Genomic DNA, 23,750 nt, shown 5'->3' on the forward strand with positions numbered 1-23,750 from the left:
TTTCTACTGATAGTATAACAATCCATCCAATACGTCCAAGCACGGGGAATACGTTTAACAGCATACTAATTCAATTTCCCTGAGTCAGCTGTTTAATGATTTATACATTTAAAGGAATTCTTCTCGCATATTTCTATCACAATTGAGTTTCCAAGACGACATATTGCTCGTTCAATAGAGGACCTTTTACGGTAACCAAAAAGAGCTGTTACTGAAAGGTTATTCTCAAAAATATGGTTTAATATTCTGTTGTGATGTAAATAACCAAAAAATTTCGAACTCGGAAAGGATAGGGCCTTTAATTAGACATAAGTTGCTGATCTCCAGCTTTATAAATAATTTTGGATATTTGTGGTAAGTTCTTATGAGACCACATTGCTGAGGTCATCGGTCCCTAGGTTTAAACACTACTTAATCTAACTTAAACTAACTTACGCTAAGGACAACACATACACCCATGTCCGAGGGAGGACTCGAACCTCCGACGGGGGGAGCCGCGCGAACCGTAGGAAGGTTCTATAAATATTTTTGTCTTCCAGGCAATACAGGTTGCCTCAGCGACCGATTACAGAAGTCACATCTCGCGGAAATCGCTACCATATCATCACAAGATTTTATTAGTTTTGCTGAGACGCTGTCATAACTAGAAGTCCTTAGGTGCCTATTGTTCTTCACGATCTCTTTGACATACGGTTTGTCAGAACCGATGTGGAGTATGGAATCCCTGTCTAAGCAAATTTTATGAATCCATCTTTGATAGCCCATTGTCTGCCCACTTTTGGAATGTCTGCGTAGTCCCGAAAGAAGTAGACTGCCATCTGGTTGGGACGAATACAAAAAAGAAAAATTAATCTTATGTGATAACGGAGACACTTGATCGAATCGGTATCTGTGTAGAAATTTGCCTGTTTAGTGTTGAGTCGTGTACTGGATTTGCACATTGAGGCGGGCACTTGCTAGGAGAGACCGCATTCCAGTCTACGCGCAAGCCCTCCTTAACGCCAGCACCCAACTTTCACATCAGTTGCTGTCGCCCGGCTACCAAAACTGGTAATAGCCCGGCGTTGGTCGGTATGTGTGGGCTGCCTGGTCGCTGTTCAAACCAGCCACTTTTGTATGTTTACTGTGCTAACGAAGTTTAATAGTGTGGTTTTCAATGTAATTGATCGTAGGCGTTCGTAATGGGAAATCTAGAGCACATTCATTAATAACTCACGTAAATCCGAGCGAAGCAACGCACAGACACTGAAGTAGCCGCGAGGTCCAGTTTCCTCACTGAAATAGTCTATGCCTTTCTCACAGCATTTCAGGTGAATCATCCTTCGATAACGCCACGTCCGTGTTCTGTGTCTAAGGCCGAGGGAGATACAGACGTCATCACAATGCATGTCCACTTTAAAATCCATCCTGAACTCCTGTTGTGCAAATAATTATTTTTGAAAAACGGTGGTCAGCATTCTGTGGCCTGAAAGACTCAGTCTTCCATAATTTTCTATCCACAGTGATAAATTTCTTCCAATTAGAACGACGACCATTACGCGGCATTTTTTTACACATTCATTTGGCTTTCTGGCCACTTTATCCTGCAGCGCTATGCACAAACGACACCTGTTGAATTCATTGGGTAGCTCAGAATATGGATTATGGGTGAACAAAGTTAAGAAAAAAAATGATGAGGCGTGGAGAAGAGCACAATGGCATATTGAACATTAAAATTGAAGAAGATGTGAATTAAACGACGTGTAAATTTTTTTCTAGAAAAGAAGCAAGAGGGATAAGAGGAAAAAAGCAAGGTCAGGCACATTTCCTTCAATGCGAGTGTTCTATTTATATCACACGTTGACGTGGACTGAGAAAGTGTTTCATAAAATGGTACGTCTGGAATTCGTCAATCAAAGTGATATGCGGACTACTGAATCGTGTGGAATAGAAATTGGAATGATTTAAGATACGGTATTACAATTGGTTGTAACAAATAGGTAGAACAGATAAAGTGCGAAATGGAGAGGCACTAGAAAGAAAAGGTGAGGAAAGAAATCTTCGGAAAACCATACCACAAGAAGGGACGGGTATGATTAATATCTGTGAATAACTAGGTTGCCACAGTAAGGTACCCCTGGAAAGGAAAAATTTCATAGAGACAAAGAGTAGAAAATGCAAAGCAGATAGTCGAGTACGGTGGTTTTTGTAAATATGTGTAGAAGCAAATATTAAAAGAATAGTAATATAGAGCCGAAGAAGAAATCCAAAAACCTGAAAACTGAAATAGACGGGGAAGGAGACGTCGTTCTTTTTGCGCTTTATTCTTTTGTCGCTATTTCCCTCTCCATCGCACTCTTTGAGTCATCTGTTCATAAAACAACAATCTACCTTCAGGGGAAGCCAAAAAGAAGAAAAAGAAGACACACGCTGTAGAGGAGTAGATAGAGCAGACGTGTAATTACCGGCTTCCCGCCGGGCCGCTGGCGTGTGGCTTATCTGATACAAGCCAAGAACTTCATACTGTAAATGCTCCCTGGCAATCAAATGTTGCAATAAGTGGGGTAAGCGATCTTTTTGGTCTTCTGGGAGGTAGTATACAACGAAACAGGTTATATTCAGAGCCGAGGCAGATTTTCATCAGAAGCTGTACTAGGGACCTGTTCCTTTTAAGAAAGACACTGACCAAATAATAAATGAGAACCTAAAGGATTCCTCGTAAAATTATTTATTCCATTAATGACCAGTGGCATGTCTCACACAAATATGGAAGCTGACATTTCCGCTTCTTGTGTTCTCTCGCATGACTCGAGAATTTTATTTTGAGATCGTTTCAAATTCGCGAAAGCTTATGTGCGCCCAAATCTCCCGTTACAGATGACAGTTAAATTTCAATACAGGAAACAAGACGCTGACAGTTTACTACTAAACCGTGACTGTCTCAAGAAAAATGTGAAGTTTTTTTTTTTTAAATCATCGCTACCAGTCACAAACTTTGTCAACTATTGTATTACTTATTTATTTAGCGACATGTTTCGAGGGTTATTCCTGATCTTCAGGCTAAATGGCATTACAAAAACAGCTTTACAGTAATGTCATGCTGATGTTACGTACTCTTTTCGTAAATGCTGTTGTCATACTGTGGAAGAAGAGAAATCTTAGTAAGGGGCGATGTCACTTTGGAAGCTGGACTGATGTTTGCACGAAAATGTTTTATAACGGTCGCTCACTTTGTTCTTCTGGCGTGGAAGTCTCGTTGTGATGCGTTGCGGTGTTTACATTTCCCTGGCTCTCTCGGTCACTTCACAAATTGTCGCTAAGGCCCGTTTCACACTGGGACACTGGTGACGGTCGCCAGTGACGGTCACCGGTAATTGTGGTGAACACTCCTGGATCACCGGTGTCCGACACCGCAGGTATTGCCAACTGATTAGTTAGTGAAATGGACTCGAGCGAGGAGGAAATTTGTTGGTACTTCTAAGCAAGAGGAGGAGGAGGAGGAGGAGGAGAATAAAGACAAAACGTTTATTACACGTACATCCATTGCTACATGATCTGCTGGAGAAAGGATTGTTTTATACTCTTTATGTCGTTTGAGGATACTTTAACTATTCTGGGATTGCAGGACATGTCACCTCGCTTAGTCCGTGGAGGAAATTTTACGAACAGTATCAGAGATTACTTTGTAAACTACTTCGTTAGCCCTGAAGGTGAAGTGGCTTGACAGCTGCAAAAAATGTAATTGCTAGAAATGTTATGTGAACGCTAATATTAGGCTTCATTGCTCATCTGGCATTGTATTTGTGATGTGCACTGTGCCATTATTAGTATGTTAACTGTAAGAAGTCATATTATTGTATTCACTGAACTGATTGGAACTTACAATTAAAATTATAGTGTGTCAGGAACTTGTGCCTCAATAATAAATAAATAAAATGCATTATTGTAATAGTCACATATGCGTAAATAATTGTAATTAAGAAAAATTATTTTAACTCTATTTTTTGAACCATAAGCTGGAACGCCTTAGGACGCAGAAGAAAAGGGGGCGAGGGATGCAGATGTGCTTGAAGGTTACTACCCTCCACTTTGTTGTTATAGTCATCGCTTTTGACATCCCAAATAGCGGGACGACTTTCTACTTCACTTATAAAATCTTCCCTGTTAATGAAATCTAAACTCATGGTTACAATGTGAACAATATAATATATAATGAATGTTTCGTGGCACTGTCTCAGAAATTACTGCCTGTCTGTTGGCAAATCTGCAGCGCTGTGTCTGTGATCTGTGCCCAGTGCGAACACTCCAATTCAAACTAATGCTTGTCCGACTGTGCTGCTGTGAACACAGTGACCGTGACCGTCACATGTGGCGAGGGTGAGTCACTGCTGCGTCACAGTGGCCCGGTGAGGCGTTGTAGTGTCCCGGTGTGAATGCTCCAGTTCAGACGAATGCATCTCTGTCGGTGACCGTCACTGGTGACCGTCACGGGCCTAACATAGCAGTAACTTGGAAACACGATCGAAAACAGTTCTGTAGTGCAGTGGCCAAGATGGTGGTCGAAATACGCCGGTTTCGATTTGACTATCGATTTGTCGATCTATGTGGTGTCACATATTTACATATCTTCTACACGTCTTGTTATCGTATTACAGATGTAGGTTGACGAAATACATTACAACTGAGCAGCTGTTACAATATTATTGAACACATCATGATATAAACTATTTATTTTACATACTTCTAAGCTATTGCTGGGGCTAGAGTCAAACGCCTGGCATGTTATGTGTCTTTTATTCTAGGAGTACTGTAGTGAAATTGGAAAAGAAATGTGAATTTTTGAAGTTCGTCATTTCATTCAGGATCTCGTTATTCCCCATGTGGCCATGGATGAATATTTCCATTACTTCCAAGATGCACATTTTCCAGCTCTTTTCTAAATTCTGTAGTATTTTGAGATCGTTGTCTATCGTAACACTGTGCCCTGTTTCATTTATATGTTTCGCTATAGCTGATTTACTCGGTTTGCCAAGTCTGAAACAGTCAATGTGTTATTTAAAGCTAGTTTTAAAATTTCTTCCCGATTGGCCAATGAAATATTTGTTGCAATAACTGCATGTAATTTTATGGATTCCTGCTTTGTTAAGTTTCTCTGTGGGATGTGAGATGTCATGTATCAGTTTCTTTCTTAAGTTTTTGTTGGTGGCAAAGGTGATCCTGTTGTCTGTTTTTCTTTTTTTAACAGCTTGGCTATTTTGTCTGATATGACACCTAAATATGGTAACGTTATGTACCTGGTTTTTTGGATGTTGTGTGTTGAATCTGTGTCACATTGTTTGTTGCTATTTTTAGTTATGCGTTGTGATAGTGTGTCTATTTCATGTTCGTGATAGCCACTATTACGTGCAATGTATTTGATAGTGTTCATTTCTATCTCATAGTCAGTACCATTAAGTGGGAATATCTGAGCTCTGTTTAAGAAGGATCTGAATCCAGCTTGTTTATGTGCGTTCGGATGTGTGAAAGATTTATTAATGACTGTGTCTGTGTATGTTGGTTTTCTGTATACATTGATATTTAGTGTTTGGTCTGTGTTACTTATTGTCATGCATAGAAAATTAATTTTGTTATGTTTCTCATGTTCTATGATGAACTGGATGTTGTTGTGTAAATTATTGAATCTGTTAACTAGAGTTTCTATTTCTTCGTCAGTTCCATTGTATACAATGAATGTGTCATCAACATATCTGCAGTAGTGTACTATTTTCTGGGTTATTATGTCTTTGTTGTTAAGAAGTTTATTTTCAACGTGGTTAATGAACATTTCTGCAGTGATTTCACTTGAAGGACTTCCCATTGCTAGGCCTACATCTTGTTTGTACATTTTGCCAATAAATGTGAAATAACTGTGTGAAAGAACAAGTTCTAGCAATTCTATTAATTCAACTACTTCATCTGGGAACATAGCCTGACCTTTTAATAACTTATTTTTGATTATATCTATGAATTCTTTGATGGGTATGATGCTATATAAGTTTACTATATCCAGGGATATGAGCTTTGCTTTTGATGGGATATGAATATCTTTAATACTTTGAATTGCTTGGTAGCTATTTTTCACTGTAAATGAGGTTTTAAAATTATATTGTTTTTGTAAAATTGAATGCAGCTTACGCATAACTTTGTAGCTTGGATGATTTATAGCATTGACAGTTGGTCTTATAGGGATATTAGGTTTATGGATCTTACGCTGCGCTCTTAACTTTGGGACTGTTGGATTCATAATTGTTAATCTCTGTGCTTCTTCCCTCGTTAATAAGAAGCATGTTTTATTCAACTGTTTCTTTAGTTTGCTGTTGAATTCCTGTGTGGGGCCATGAGAGATTTCTTGTATATGGTTATTCTGAAAGAACTCAAGTGTTTTATTTACATATTCATGTTTGTCCATGATAACTACTGTATTGCCTTTGTCAGATTTTACTGTTAGTGCATTGCCCTCAATGAGCTTCTTGTTGATGGTTCATCATATTTCGATAGAGTAAGGTTTTATTTAAGTACTCTGAAAAGGATTTAGCGGAAAAAAAAATTTTTTTGAGCATTTAAAGAGTATTTTCGTACCATGTGTGTTTATGTGCCACGCCCACTCTTCTGTTACCCACTTTTCTGCATATATTTTAGATATTTATATCCCCTACATTGCACGTTAGGGATTTTTTTTTACTCTCGAGTGTGTCGGCTATCCTTCGAATGCAACGGTCGGTATTCTTTGGTTTCTGCTTTTGTAAACAACACGCTTTCAAACACGCGGTTAGTTTTGTTCAAGTGTGATTGCGAGTAGTTGTTATACTTACGTTTGCAGTGCTTTTTTACGTGTGTTTTGTTTTGTTTATTGAAGATGACGAAACGTAAAGGCATTTTCAAGAAACGACAGTTTAGAGGAAACAAGTTAGAAAGCTTTCTGTACAAGAGGTTATGTCGCCTGCCAACGATGTTCCTAATTGAAAATCTTCAACAAGTGCATCATCAAAGAAGCTCTCATCATTTCAAGAGAGTTACAACGAATTTACTGTAAGTGACAAGGGGTGCAGTAACATTATTATAAATCTGAGAATATTATCAGATGTAATTTCCAAATTTGTACAATGTAGACAGTGTGGTGAGTCACAGAGTGTGAAACTTTGTGAGAGTGCCAGTGAGAGAAACGGCCTAGCAATCGCTTTGGATTTAATTTGCACTAAATGCTCAGCTGTGATTTCATTTACGAGTTCTTCAAAACAAGATGCAAGTGGCCCTTATGAAATCAATAATAGATTAGTTTATGCCTTCTGATCCAGTGGCAAGGGTATGGATGCAGGGAGAACATTTTGTTCAGTGATGAACTTATATCAACCACCAAACAAGTTTGAAAAACTGACTGTAATATTAGTGAAAGCTGTATGTGAGGTCAGTGAGGAAAGCATGAAACTGCCTGCTACGGAAGCAGTGGAAGAAAATGATGGGTTCGGTTATTGCAGGTGCACTTGATGGAAGTTGTCTGAAAAGAGGACATACTTCCCTGAATGGAGTAATGACTGCCACGAGCGTAGACACCGGTAAAGTGTTAGATTTGGAGATAATGTCTAAATATTGCAAATGTTGTCAACTCAATGAACATAAAGAACACAATTGTGTGGCTAATTTTAGAGGAACAAGTGGTGGTATGGAATCTCATGGAGTACATCAAATATTTCATCGCTCCGTAGAAACAAGAGGCGTACAGAACACCAAATATTTGGGCGATGGTGACAGTAAGGCATACAACAATGTTGTGAACTCTAAGCCATACGGAGATGCCATTATTAGCAAAATAGAATGTGTAGGCCATGTTCAAAAACATTTGGGAACAAGGCTGAGAAAACTAACTTTTGATATGAGAGGAAAAAAATTAGAAGATGGAAAATTGTTGACCGGACAGGGTCGGTTAACTAAAACTGAAATAGAAAACTTGCAGGTATACTATGGGCAGGAAATTAAGAGAAATAAAGAAAATCTGGAGGCAATGAAGAGAGATGTTTGGGCCTTATTCTTCCATAAGTCCTCTACTGATGATAAGCCATGACATGGATTGTGTTCACCAGGGGAAAATTCGTGGTGCAAATGCAATAGGACTCAGGCAACTGGAGAATCTTATTCTCACCAGCATTCTCTTACTGCTGCTGTTATTACAGCAATTAAACCTATTTCCAGACACTTAGCTCATCCTGAGCTTCTAAGGAAATGTCTGCATGGGCAGACACAGAACCCAAATGAATGTTTCAACAGCATAATTTGGAACTGCCTTCTTAAAACTGTATTTGCAGGCATGCACACAATGAAGCTAGGAATTCATGATGGTGTTATTACATTCAATTGTGGTAATATTGGAAAGTGTTGGGTACTGATAAAACTGGGAATTAATCCTGGTGAAAATATGATCACTGGGCTGCAACAATGTGATAAAATGAGGATAGCTGATGCAGACAGGTCTGCATATAATATGGCCAAGAAAGCAAGACAAACATCCAGGAAGGTGATAAAGAAGCTGGAAGACCTACTAGAGGCCAAAGAAAGGCCATCATATGCAGCAGGACACTTTTAATTACCTGTAAGTAACAAATTTCAAAAGTTTTTCTTTAAAGTCAATTTCCTGCAAACTATAATTTTCAGTACATATGCCCCATTATATCAGAAACCATCATGCATAAAGGGATGAAATTTTCAGAGATTCAGAATAACATAAAAAGCCACCTCTGGTATTACATTCACTAACATTCCCCCATTAGGAAGTTCACAAAAAATATATTCTGCAGAGAAAACTTTATATTTTTTTTAATAAATTTAAAAAAGTATTTCTTAAAAGCTATATAATGAATACAGTAGATTTTAGTACAGTTGACTCTATTAGCATGATGTAACATACAGTAAAAATATTAAGGTCGTGCATCAAATAGTTTTTTTCAGAAATGGGTCAAATACTTGCTTAAATTAACATGGGTTAGAAAGGCAGGGTGTGGTCCCCTTAAGTAACTGGTTCTCTTCTTTAGCTTCTTTTAGGGGATTATTGTTAAAGTGTTTCTCTATTAATTTGTTAGTTTTATGTCCTAGTTCTGTTTGTTCTTTTTTGTTTAGTTTGACTACATCTGTTGCCATTTTGACTGAGCAAATGATGTCTCTAATGTTCTGCTGACTGAGTTCAGGTTTTAGGTTATGTTTAAGGCCTTTGTTTAGTAGAGAGAGTTCGTTGGTGTTAAAATGAATGTTTGTGGAACTGACTACTCTTGGGAAAAATTTGTGGGAAGTCTGAATTTTGGTGTTGTAAGTGAGGTAAGTATCTTACTGTCTGAGCTGATCTAGTTTCTTCATATGTGTTGCTTTAATTCTGTTGAAATTTTCGTTTAGAGCTTCATTAATGACATTTTGGAAGAAAGGTACTTGAGATGGATGCGTGAGTAGTAGTAATTCTAAGTGCAATTTATATGCTAACATATTTAAGTGGTATTTCTTTTTGTACTGTTGTTTCACCTCAGTTTCAACCATATTTTTTCACCTTTCTTTTGAGCCAATTTGGCAGGGAAAGAACTGTTGTTTGTTTTTAGTTTTACATATTTGGGGGTCAAATCCTCTTTCAAGCAGACTTTGTTGAACGTTGTGCTTAGGTTAGTTTTCAGTATTTCCATTTTAATGTTTTTGCATGCCTGAAGTACTCGAACAACTTGGCTTGTTGGTATAAAAGACTTTGAAGCCAAGTTGTTAGAGTCTGAAAACTGTTCCTGGAGCGACTCTGTGGCAGTTATGGATGTGTGGGATATCGCATTGTCCTGCTGGAATTGCCCAAGTCCGTCGGAATACGAGGGTCGTCCACAAAGCTCCGTTTCTATTTCTATCCGCGGCAGCGCTACGATCGCAGTTCCGAGCATGCGCGGCAGTTACTCTGACTCAAGGGAAAAACATGTACGCCATTTTTATATCGCTGCTGCTGACGTGTGCTTTGTAGCGCTTCTTTATAATGTCAGCCATAATTGAAAATGCCGCCGCGTATGAAATCAGATCTGTGATTCATTTTCTAAATGCATAGAAAGTTAAGCCGAAGGAAATTCATCGGCAAATCTGCGAGGTTTACGGACAAAATGTTATGAGTGGTTCAATGGTTATAAGATGGGTCAGGCTGTCCAATGAAGGACGTGATAAAGTGCACGCTGAAGAACGAAGTGGACGCCCGTCTATGGCTACTGATGAACTGGTTCACACAATTGTAGAGAAGATTAAGCACAACCGTAAGTTTACACTTAGTGCCCTTGCTATGGAAGTTCCGCAAATCTCACGATCACTAATTCATGAAATTCTTACCGAAAAACTGAAATTTCAAAAACCTTGCTCTCGTTGGGAACCCAAAATTCTTACTGAACGACACAAAACTCAACGTATGGGCAGTGCACTTGAGTTTTTGACACGCTACAAAGAAGAAGGCGATGGTTTTCCTTCTCGGGTAGTCACGGGGGATGAAACTTGGGTATCGTATGACACCCCTGAAGCAAAACAGCAATCAGTGTAATGGAGGCATACATCATCCCCAACGGAGGTTAAGCCCAAGCAAATCTTGACACCTCGAAAGGTCATGTGCACCGTTTTTTGGGACAGAAAAGGCATTTTGTTGATTGATTTCTTGCCACGAGGCCAAGCAAGCAATGCACGTGGTTACTGCGAGACCATTAAGGAATTGCGCCGCGCAATACAGAACAAGCGCTGAGGATTACCGTCACAAAGTGTTGTTTTTTTCCACGATAATGCCTGACCTCACACGGCGAATGTGACCAAACAACTCTTACGGAAATTTACTGGGATTCGTTTGATCATCCTCCGTTCTGCCCGGACCTCACTCCTAGCGACTTTCATCTCTTTTACACCTAAAATCTGTCCTTGGTGGTCATAACTTCAGCGATGATGACGAGCTGAAAGAACATGTTACCACATGGTTGAATACACAGGCGGTAACCTTATGAAGCAGACATACAAAAACTTGTGCCACGCTATGTCAAGGGCCTACAAATTTTCAGAAGCTATGCAGAAAAGTAGTTTAACAGTTGAAGATAATTGTACAATAAATATTTTTTTTGTATCTGTACACGTTTATTTTATATAAACAAACGGAACTTACTTTGTGAACGACGATCGTACACAATGTACACGAATGGATGCAGGTGTCAGACACGATGCTTACATACGTGTCACCTGTCAGAGTCGTATCTAGACGTATCAGGAGTCGCATATCACTCCAACTGCACACGCCCCATACCATTACAGAGCCCCTACCAACTTGAACAGTCCCTTGCTGTCTCCATACCCGTACACGTCCATCCGCTCGATCAATCTGAAACGAGACTCGTCAGGCAACATGTTTCCAATCATCAACAGTCCAATGTCGGTATTGACGGGCCCAGGCGAGGTGTAAAGCTTTGTGTCATGCAGTCATCAAGAGTAAACGAGTGGGTCTTCGGATCCGAAAGCCCATATCGATGAGGTTTCGCTGAATGGTTCGCACGCTGACACTTGTTGTTGGCCCAGCATTGAAATCTGCAGCAATTTGAGGAAGGGTTGCATTTCTGTCACGTTGAGCGATTCTCTTCAGTCGTCGTTAGTCCCTTTCTGCAGGATCTCTTTTCGGCCGCAGCGATGTCGGAGATTGGATGTTTTACCGGATTCCTGACACTTGCGGTACACTCGTGAAATTGTCGTACGGGAAAATCCCCACTTCATTGCTACCTCGGAGAGGCTGTTTTCCATCGCTCGTGCGCCGACTATAACAATGTTCAAACTCAGCTAAATCTTGATAACCTGCCATTTTAGCAACAGTAACCGACTTAACAACTGAGCCAGACACTTATTGTCTTACATAGGTGTTGCCGTACGCAGCGCCATATTCTGCCTGTTTCCACGTCTCTGTAGTTGAATACGCATGCGTATACTAGTTTCTTTGGCTCTCCAGTGTATTTCTATTGCATATATTGTCAAGCCCAACAATTCTTTTGTAGAAAAAGAATTCTTTCTTAATACGCAGGTATGTAAGTATATGAAATAGCTCTTGCGACAAAGTTTTGCTGTTACGTTTCATATCCGTTACAAGCATGCCTTTCGGAGTAGTTCTGTATTTAAAATAGCCAGCAGGTTCGGAGAATTTTGAAGCGTTTAAACACTACGCAATCACACATTTTTGTACACATTCAAAATTTAAGTTTAATTATTCACAGCAGATCGTCGCAAATAAAAAGTTATTTATCCTTTCATCATTACCCAAAACGTCCGCCCCCGGTAGCTGAGTGGTCATCGTGACTGACTGTCAATGCTAAGCGTCCGGGTTCGATCCCGGCTGGACCGGAGATTTTCTCCGATCAGGGACTGGGTGTTACGTCGTCCTAATCATCATCATTTCATCCGCATCGACGCTCAAGTCGCCGAAGTGGCGTCAAATCGAAAGACTTGCGCCAGGCGAGCGGTCTACCCGACGGGAGGCCCTCGACACACGCCATTATTATTATTACCCAAAACGAATTCCCCGAGTGACGGGAAGTCACCCCGCGGTCAGATTAGACACTTTGACTGCCAAAATTTTATCGGTAAACTGTCAAAGTATTTGTAACAAAGTTCCCGAATTTACTGACCTCCCAGAAGTTCTCGCCTTCAAACTATTCTTGGGACAAAGAGTTGGCTGAAATCCGAAGAGGAAATCGCTGAGATATTTTTCGAGCTTGGAATGTATATCAGATAGCTCTGAGCACTATGGGACTTAACATCTGAGGTCATCAGTCCCCTAGAAGTTAGAACTACTTAAACCTAACTAACCTAAGGACATCACATACATCCATGCCCGAGGCAGGATTCGAACCTGCGACCGTAGCGATCACGCGGTTCCAGACTGAAGCGACTAGAGCCGCTCGGCCACTGCGGCCGGCGAATGTATATCAGAAAGACAGTTTAGAGGTCACAAGAGGGGGAGTGTTCACTGCAGTCGACTAAAATATTGTTTTTATTTGGGTCGAAGTTGAGTGTGACGGTGAAGTTATCTGGTCACATACAACAAGTCTAGGTGAAACCAAGTTAATTGTTGAATGTTTTTACCGGCCACCTGATTTTTCTGTGACAGTTAGTCACTCAAAGAACGTCTCTGGTCAATAGCGCGTAAATATCAGGTTCAAATGGTTCAAATGACCCTGAGCACTATGGGACTTAACATCTGTGGTCATCAGTCCCCTAGAACTTAGAACTACTTAAACCTAACTAACCTAAGAACATCACACACATCCATACCCGAGGCAGGATTCGAACCTGCGACCGTAGCGGTCACGCGTTTCCAGACTGAAGCGCCTAGAACCGCACGAAACACCGGCCGGCTAAATACCAGGTCACGCATTGCTAGTTTGAGGCGACCTCAACCGACCGAGTGTACTTTGGATCACGTTTTCTAAAACTGTCTTGAGCAGTTAATTCAGCAGCCCACACGCAATGGAAACATCTTAGACTTATAGCTACAAATATGCCGAATCTTATCGACAACATCAGTATAGAAAGGGAGATTAGCGAACATGATGTCATTGTAGCAACTGTGGTTAACAAATCAGTCGAAAATGCTAGGAGAGCATTTCTGCTAGAAAGAGAAGATAAGCAGTTGTTAGCATATCACTTAAACAGTGAACTGACATCACTTAGTTCCAGTAAGATGGCTGTAGAAGAATTATGCGCCAAGTTTACAGAAATTGTAAATCGTGGTCGAGAGATCATGTGCCTAGTATGTGGATTAGGGACAGACAGGACCCATCATGGTTTAACAACGAGATTCGGAAACCGTTGAGGAACCAGAGGCTGTTGCACTCCCGGTTCAAAAGAGAACGCGCAAATGACGATAAGCGAAGGTTAGCAGACGTTCGTTCGTCTGTGAAAAGATCTATGAGCGAAGCATACTGCTACTACCACCGTAGCAAAAGATCTGGCAGAGAACTCGAGAAAATTTTGGTCCTATGTAAAATTGCTCAGTGGATCTAAGGCTTTTATCGAGTCACTTGTTGACCAGTATGGTGTGGCAGTCGAATATAGCTAAACGAAAGCCTAATTTTTAAATTTCACGTTCAAGAAATCGTTCACTCAGGAGAATCGTGCAGACATACCGTCGTTTGACCATCGAATAGATTTGCTTATAGACAACATGGTAATAACCATCACTGGCGCAGGGAAACAATTGAAGGAGTTGAAAACAAATAAGTCAGCAGGTCCGGATGAAATCCCAATTCGGTTTTTGAAAGAGTACTTTACGGTTTTGGCCCCTTACTTAGCTGCATTTATCGCGAATATCTTGCCCAGCGCAAAGTCCAAAGCGATTGAAAAAAGCTCAGATGAATCCTGTGTATAAGAAAGGCAAAATAATGGACCTGGAAAATTACAGGCCAATATCCGTAACATTGGTTTCCTGCAGAATCATTGAACATATTCTCATTTCGAATATCATGAATTTTCTTGGGACCGAGAAGTTTGCCGGCCACGCTACGGACCGCTACGGTCGCAGTTTCGAATCCTGCCTCGGGCATGGATGTGCGTGATGTCCTTAGGTTATTTAGGTTTAAGTAGTTCTAAGTTCTAGGGGACTGATGACCTCAGAAGTTAAGTCCCATAGTGCTCAGAGCCATGTCTGTGAATCAGCATAGTTTTAGAAAGCATCGCTCGTGCGAAACTCAGCTTGCCCTTTTCTCACATGATATACTGCGAACTATGGGTGACGGCCAACATGCAGATTACATATTTCTAGATTTCAGGAAAGTGTTTGACACGGTGCCCCATTGCAGGATGTTAAAGAAGGTAGAAGCATATGACATAGGTTCACTGATATGTGAGTGGCTCGAAGGGTTCTTAAGTTATAGAACCCAGTATGTTGTCCTCGACGGCGAATGTTCGTAAGAGAGAAGGGTATCGTCAAGAGTGCCTCAGGGAAGTGTGATAGGACCGCTATTACTATCTATATACCCTGATCAGCCAGAACACTATGACCACCGACTTACTATTGATGTAAGCCCGTCCAGGAGATAGCAACATCACCTGGCGAGGAATGACTGCTAGTCAGACACACACACAGTGCATATATTATCAGTGAGGGTGCCGTCCGTGTGCAGAATGAGGAAGGCGCGCGATCTGTCTGATCGAGTGCAGATTGTGATGGCTCGGAGCATTTTGTAAACTGCACAATTTGTCGTGTGTTCGAGGTTTTCTGTGGTGAGCGTCTTCAACACGTGGCGAAACCAAGGTGAAACCACGTCCAGACGTCGTGGGGTTGGACGGCCACACCTCATTACAGATGTCGGACGTCGTAGACTTGGCAGACTGGTAAAACAGGACAGGCGACGATCTACTGCAGAACTAATATCAGACTTTCATGCTGGGCAATGTACAAGTATGTCTAAACACACAGTGCACCGATCACTCCTAAAGATCGGCCTCCGCAGCCGGCGATCGATGCATGTGTCACTGTTAACACCACAACATCGGCAACTACGACTGAAATGGGTACGTGGCCATCGGCACTGGACTTTGGCTCAGTGGGAGAGCGCTGCAAGGCCTGATGAATCGCGATACCTTCATCATCATGCCGACGGGAGGGTGCGAATCCGTCGTTTTCCAGGGGAAGAGAGCCTTGACACCTTGTACTGCGGGACAGAGGCAATTTGGTGGCGTCTCCATAATGCCCTGGGAAACATTCACGCGGGCATCCATGGGTCCAGCTGAGTTCGTGCAAGGCACCACGACAGCCAAGGCGTATCGTACTCTGGTTGCAGATCACGACGATCATGTTGTCCGACGGCAGTGGCATTTTTCAGCAAGATAATGCGCCATGTCAGAAGGCCAGGAGTGTGGTGGAGTGGTTCGAGGAACACAGTGGCGAGTTCCAACTGATATACTGGCCATCCAATTCGCCACATCTGAACCCGATCGAACACATCTGGGATGTGATTGTGATTAAACGTGGCGTCAGAGCTCATCGTCTCTCTCCCTGGAATTTACGAGAATTAGGTGGCTTTCGTGTGCAGATGTTGTATTAACTCTCTCCAACGCCTTACGAAGGCCTCATTGCTTCCATGACACGACACATCGCCGCTGTCATCCGTGTCAAATGTGGACATACCGGCTATTATGTAGTGGTTCATAATGTTCTGGCTGATCAGCGTACATAAATGATTTGGCGGACAGTGTGCGCCGCAACCTGCGGTTCTTTGCTGATGATGCTGTGGTGTGCGGCAATGTGTCATCGTTGAGTGACTGTAGGAGAATACAAGATGACTTAGACAAAATTTCTAGTTCTAAATGTAGGAAAACGTAAGCTAATGAGGATGAGTAGGAAAAACAAACCCATAATGTTCGGATACAGCATTACTAGTGTCCTGCTTGACACATTCATGTTTTTTTAAATATCTGGACGTAACATTGCAAAGCGATATGAAATGAAACGAGCATCTGAGGATTGTAGTAGGAAAGGCGAATAGTTGACTTCGGTGTACTGGAAGAATTCTAGTGAAGTGTGGTTCATCTGTAAAGGAGACTGCATATAGGACGCTAGTGCTACCTATTTTGAGTACTGCTCAAGTGTTTGGGGTGCGTACCAAGTCGGATTAAAGGAAGACACCAAAGCAATTCATAGGCGGGCTACTAGATTTGTTACTGGTAGGTTCGAACAACATGCAAATGTTAGAGAGATGCTTCGGGGACACAAATGGGAATCCCTGGAGGGAAAGCGACTTCTTTTCAAGATACGCTATTGAGAAAATATAGAGAACCAGCATTTGAAGCTGACTGCCGAATTATCGAATGATTCTACTGCCACCAACATACATTGTGCATAAGGATCACGAAGATAAGATTCGAGAAATTAAGAGCTCATACGTAGGCATATAGACAGCCGTTTCTCGCTCTTTCAGTTCGCAAGTGGAACAGAAAAGGAAATAAATAATAGTGGTATGGAGTACCCTCCGCCATGCGCGAAAGATGGCTGCCGAGTATCGATGTAGACGTAGAACACAGTTTTCCCAACTACTGCGTAACTGACCCATGATATTGAACAGACACAGGTTTTTATTTCTTAACACAAGCTTTATTTTTAAGTGGACATAACTATTTGCATACTCGAATAAAATTTCCCAGTTTACCGACTGACATGACCATTCCAAATCTGACCTATGTTTGAGGTGAATAACGACACATTTCAGTGACTTCTTTTAGCGCCTAGAAAAGACGTTTCGACATTCGATGTCCTCAAAACTAGACTGCCTTATTTCGTCTCTGTCATGTTGATTTGCCGCCACAGGAAATGTTTTTAACATCAACCAATAGGATGTCAAAAACCAATAGAGCTTAATTGGGCAAATGAAAGCAATTAAAAATGGCTCTGAGCACTATGGGACTTAACATCTGTAGTCATCAGTCCCCTAGAACTTAGAACTACTTAAACCTAACTAACCTAAGGACATCACACACATCCATGCCCGAGGCAGGATTCGAACCTGCGACCGTAGCAGTCGCGCGGTTCCGGACTGCGCGCCTAGAACTGAAAGCAATGAACTTTAATTCAGAAATTCATGGGTACTCATCTATTTACCTGTTTACCTGTGGCTAGTTGACTTGTCTAATAGAGCTGACTTCATTACACACTAAAATTAAAGATAAATGTGAAGCAAAAGACTCACCGACGAAGTTTTATGGCTCCTGTGGTCAACCTGCAAAATAAGTAAATATTATATAATTACAGATCACTATCAGACAAAACAACACTAATGTCAACAGTTGACACATTACATAATGTCTCTCAGCATCCGACCCAAACTCTGTGAATTTAGTGTCTACAGCGATACACCTTCAGAAAACGTGTCTTCTGACATCGATTGAAATGGATGTGAGACAACAAAATTTGAAGAAAGCTTCTTTAAACGTAATAGTTGGCGTCGCCTCCTGAACACAGCCAGGGTAAATAAATCCACAATTAAATAATACATTCATTTTGTGGACTAGTATTTTAATAGACTTTAGTAATTAGAAGTTGCTCACATGTATAAACATTATTATTTCACAATAACGAAACAAAACCTGTCTTACAGTAACTAGATATAATGAGCACAAATAATCTGTTACTATTCGGAAGTTTAATAATGTCTTCAGAGAAGTGCCGGCTGTGTTGTAACACACCTAATAAACCGCTGAGATAGCGCTATTACGGAAATGGAACCAAGTGTCTTACCATAAACGTATTTAAATTAGCGCTTAGAAATTGGTTTCATACATTTTAATTAGTCAAAAATTTCTAAAAAATACAATATCGAAATATTCGATCCACGATAGCTATGTGTGTATTTCTGAAATTCATGCCGTCTTTCAGTAGTAAGGTGAAACTGTTGAGCACTCCATTACTTCTGCCACTAGAATATGGTTGGTTGGTTGGTTTGGGGAAGGAGACCAGACAGCGTGGTCATCGGTCTCATCGGATGAGGGAAGGATGGGGAAGGAAGTCGGCCGTGCCCTTTCAGAGGAACCATCCCGGCATTTGCCTGGAGTGATTTAGGGAAATCACGGAAAACCTAAATCAGGATGGCCGGACGCGGGATTGAACCGTCGTCCTTCCGAATGCGAGTCCAGTGTGTAACCACTGCGCCACCTCGCTCGGTACACACTAGAATATGCTCTGCAAGGATATACGATAACAGTCGAACGCTTGTAGCGCAGCAGGAGAAAAAAGTAGAGTGTTCAAGCATTTGGTGCAACCTCATTCCAAAACCGAGCGAGGTTGCGCATTGTTTACCAGACTGGGCACGCATTCAAGAGAATGACGTTTGTAATCCACGTCCGGCCATCCTGATTTAAGTTTCCCATGATTTCTCTAGGTCGCTTAAAGCAAATACCGGGATACTTCCCATGAAATGGCACGTCCAGTTTCCTTCTACATCCTTCCTTATCTGAGCTTGTCCTCAGTCTCTACCGTTGTCAACGGGACGTTGAACATCAATCGTCCTTCTTTCTGCCTTTTCATTCAAAAGTTGCTCAACGAATGATTAGCTAAGAGAAATCTCCATATCACGCCTTGATAAAAAAAAAATGTAGATTAAAGACAAAGTGGATTCAAGAGGATAAAATTGAGTTAAAATGGGCTTCTCAGTATCTTGCTCATTAAAAGAAGAAAATGTATGAAAACAAATTTGGAATTCAAGTTAATTAGTACAAAGGACGGCTGTTATCCAACGTATAAGATGAATAAGTACGTTAAAAGACGAGCTCTAACTGCAATTTTATCTAAGAAAAAAATGAAATCCATTGCTTCTTATATCTTATAATCAATAACATTACATCTTCACATCGCAGAATAATTATCGCTGGCTTCGGTGAAAAGATACCAGCTGATCCAGCCTTAAGTTTCGTTGATACTAGCCAGCGTCAATACACGTCTAACAGATATGTTTCTGTGATGTCGTACTCAACTGCTGACACTATGATGCAAACATATAATGTTGTATGGTCACGATAGTATATTTTGTTACGGTTTTTGACTCCACGAAACAGTTTTAACTTTAATTTCCCTGTGATCTGACATCGGGAACTTGTTTGTAGTCCTGAATACAATAACACGTATGTTCCCGTGTTGGCATAGGCCGGCTGAAGATATTTTATTGATAGAAACTAATGTCGGCAATAAAGAATATACTTGCAGAAGCTTTTTCGTGGTTAGTAATGATTTTCTTCAGATATTTAGAAGCTGTGGCACAGTGTGAACGAGTAAAGAAAATACAGGGCGTTATAATAAAACTTTCGCTACTTCAGACGGCCCACACCAAAAAGTGATCGTGGGACAATGAAACTTTGTGGAAACATTTTTAAGAACATTCGGAAGAGCAATAATGAATAAATCATTGAATGAAACACATTTTAATTTGCTCATGAGAGTGCAACATTTGATACTCGCATACCATATTTCCGTTCCATGTTACAAACGTTCCTCAATGAGGCGATCATGTCCATACACGACAACCTGTATTAGAGGTAACATTTCACAATTGTTTGCAACACTTTTCGAATGTTGGACCAAGGAATGTTCAGCAGTCGTGACACAGCTCGTGCACTGTTCGAAGACTGCACATTGCGTCCAGTATTCACATCCTTGACAGCAGTAACTTGTTCAACAACATGTGGCCCAATTGGCCGTCGGTCCCTCCCAAGGGCAATCCCCAAATGGCCAGTTAAGTCGAATTTCCTTAACGCGTCAGTACACGCGAAGAGTAGCAGCACTATTGCTGTTGTTTTGATTACTCACTTTGTCCAGAGTAATGTTGAGTGTCTGCAACCATAATGAACACTGATGCTTGCGTTTCAACCCTGCGCCGCCGTACCAGTACCAGTGCGTAACGGCAAATCATTACACTAACGAAACTAACAACACAAATCCTGGAGCGCACATTCTGAACTTCAGTCCTATAAAGTTGGGTATTCATATTGTACATAGTTTTTCGTTTACACTGGCTCATATAGCGAAAATTTAATTATAAGCATCCTGTATTTTGGCATGAAACCTAACCAGTATGACTTACTACAGATAAATGACTAGTGCAGATCTCGCGACAATCAAAAAAAGTAGCTGTTAGTGAGGGACCGCTAAGGTATTCAACTGCTTATGCTCTAGAAGCCACTTACGATCCTATCATGATGGCTGGAATCATCCAACGTTGTCATGGTAGCTGAGGACTACTAATTGGACAAATAGTTTGTCAGTTTAGTGATATAGGGGTGATAACTGTATTTCGTAAGCCACAATTATGATAAGGAATTTCCAGAATGAGATTTTCACTCTGCAGCGGAGTGTGCGCTGATATGAAACTTCCTGGCAGATTAAAACTGTGTGCCCGACCGAGACTCGAACTCGGGACCTATGCCTTTCGCGGGCAAGTGCTCTACCATCTGAGCTACCGAAGCACGACTCACGCCCGGTACTCACAGCTTTACTTCTGCCAGTACCTCGTCTCCTACCTTCCAAACTTTACAGAAGCTGTGGCTAAGCCATGTCTCCGCAATATCCTTTCTTTCAGGAGTGCTACGGTTCGCAGGAGAGCTTCTGTAAAGTTTGGAAGGTAGGAGACGAGGTGCTGGCAGAAGTAAAGCTGTGAGTACCGGGCGTGAGTCGTGCTTCGGTAGCTCAGATGGTAGAGCACTTGCCCGCGAAAGGCAAAGGTCCCGAGTTCGAGTCTCGGTCGGGCACACAGTTTTAATCTGCCAGGAAGTTTCATGATAAGGAATATTTAGGGCATCACAACTATTACATACGTACTTTATAAACCGATTGATGGCAGTACAGAACTGAAAAAAAATGACTCGATGAATACACAAGAAAGAAGAGTTCAAGTATCAACACACATCAAATGAATACTGCGTTTTGTTGCAGAAAGACACAATTAAAACACACTTACATAAAGCTTTCGGTCATAGTCTTCATCAGTAAAAGAGAGATACACTCCATTCATACACACAAGCAAGCACATTGCAGCTCGACCCGAAATGTGGGAGTTGGCGGTCATGTGTGCATGAGGTCTGCTTGCTTGTGCGTATGAATGGTGTGTGTGTCTCTCTCTTACTCATGAAGGCTGTTGACTGTCTGCAACTTAACGTGTCTTCTTCGGTAAGTGGAAATCTGGCTTTTCTTACATTGTTGATATTACATTACATTTATCGTTTTCCATGGATCACTTGGAGAGTAGTCTCTGGGATGTGGCAAGAGTCAAAGTTTTTTTTTTCTCGGATTCGTGGATATTGTACAATTCTAATGCAGACAGAGTTATGAGCTATATGGTTCAAATGGCTCTGAGCACTATGGGACTTAACTTCTGAGGTCATCAGTCCCCTAGAACTTAACTCCTTAAACCTAACTAACCTAAGGACACCACACACATCCATGCCCGAGGCAGGATTCGAACCTGCGGCCGTATCGGTCGAGCGGTTCCAGACTATAGCGCCTAGAACCGCTCGGCCTACCCGGCCGGCAGCTATAATCCTTGTGAAGATATTCATCGACAACAGGAAGTTCTTTAATTCATTCTGAAACCGATTTTTGTCACTTACAAGACCTTTGATATGCGCTGGTAAGTTACTGAATATATGAGTACCCATGTATTTTACTCCCTTTTGTACTGATGTTAAGCTTTTAGAGTCCTTATACAGAATGTTTTTGGTTCTGGTATTATAATCATGTTTTGCACTATTTTGTATAAAAAGAGACGTGTTGGAAATGACAAAGGATATCGATGAATATATGTACTAAGAAGTAGTAGTTAGAATACCATGTTGCTTAAAGAGGTCTCTGCATGATGATCTAGGACTGACACCAGATATAATTCTAATGACTCGTTACTGAATGTTGAAAATGTTGCCTTTGTGAGAAGAGTTTCCCCAAAAGATGATTCCATAACTCATTAGTGAGTGGAAGTAGGCCGAATAAACTAACTTCTTCATTTTTAAATCACATATTTCTGCTATCATTCATACAGCAAATGTAGCTCAACTAAGGCGTTTCACTGAGTCTAGAGTGCGAGTTTTCCAATTTAGGTTGTGGTCAATTTGTAGCCCTAAAAATTTGACACTGTCTACAGCTTTAATTTCGTTGTTTGAATACATTATGCTTATAGGGTCAGGTATTCTTTGTGAGGTCATAAGCTGTATGTTCTGGGTCTCGTCAAAATTCAGTGACCATCCATTTGCTGTGAACCACCCATTGATACTTACAAATATTTCATTAGCTGATTGCTCAGTGAGATCACAGGTACTGTTTTTTATACCAATACTTGTATCGTCTGCAAATAAGACAAAATTTGCATTTTGTGACACTGCATATGGAATCTAGGGGACTGATGACCTCAGAAGTTAAGTCCCATAGTGCTCAGAGCCATTTGACCCATTTTGATTATAGCTCATAAGTCTGTCTGCATATGGAAGGTTATTAATATATAATAGGAACAAAAAGGGACCTAAAATAGAGCCCTGGGGCACCCTTTCTCCGATGGTTTCATATTTTGAATGACTATTGTTATGTGGTAAGTGTGGTGTGCGTACTGTAAGACCTTCAGTCACACACCATCAGATTATTTGACATGTCGCTCTAGCGAAGTAAACGAGTGTCAGCAATATGTTTCGTGGTCTTATCGTGGCGTGTTTATCTTCCTCCGTTAGATCAGACGATAGAAATGCCACTTGCACGCTTAGAGTAGCAGATTGACAGTGACCAACTTTAAACAGAACTTGATTAATTTTCACACACATTTATTAAAATAATAACAATCATAAAACTTACTTGATTCTGGATGCTATTTACAATTGACAATCTGAAGTTCCTTTGGTCTTGGTACGTTAATCTTATTCTCACATATCTCTGATACTTGACAAAGTGTCTATACATTTCTCTTCATGGCTATGTACAGGAATATGGTAATCTTATTAGGCGCAGACTGAAACTTGACTACAGGCTGGTACAGACAAATGCAGACTAATGCAGACTGACTAATCGGAGGTCTGTACACTCGTTATAATACCTCGAGCGTTCAGGTATCACTGTGCGAGTGTGATCCGCGAGGAAAAAAGGTTCTACGTTAGCAGCAATCTCATTGACTGCGTTACATATTAATACGCGGATCGGCGGAAGCACAATTTGGTCCATCTCTAAGACAGCGCCATCTCGTAGAGCGGAGACGGACGAGCGCTGC

General features: G+C 41.1%; 1 long non-coding RNA gene across 1 annotated transcript in view; it reads right to left on the reverse strand.

Moving 5' to 3' along the window:
* The window catches only part of LOC124546002, a 772,570-nt gene that overhangs the window by 543,033 nt on the left and 205,787 nt on the right, over nt 1–23,750 (reverse strand). The window contains exon 2 of the long non-coding RNA XR_006967652.1: nt 17,712–17,741. This is a non-coding gene — a long non-coding RNA (uncharacterized LOC124546002). The remainder of the gene's footprint in view (nt 1–17,711; nt 17,742–23,750) is intronic.

Source organism: Schistocerca americana, chromosome 8, assembly GCF_021461395.2.
Source record: "Schistocerca americana isolate TAMUIC-IGC-003095 chromosome 8, iqSchAmer2.1, whole genome shotgun sequence".
In the NCBI taxonomy this organism is placed as follows: Eukaryota; Metazoa; Arthropoda; class Insecta; order Orthoptera; family Acrididae; genus Schistocerca; species Schistocerca americana.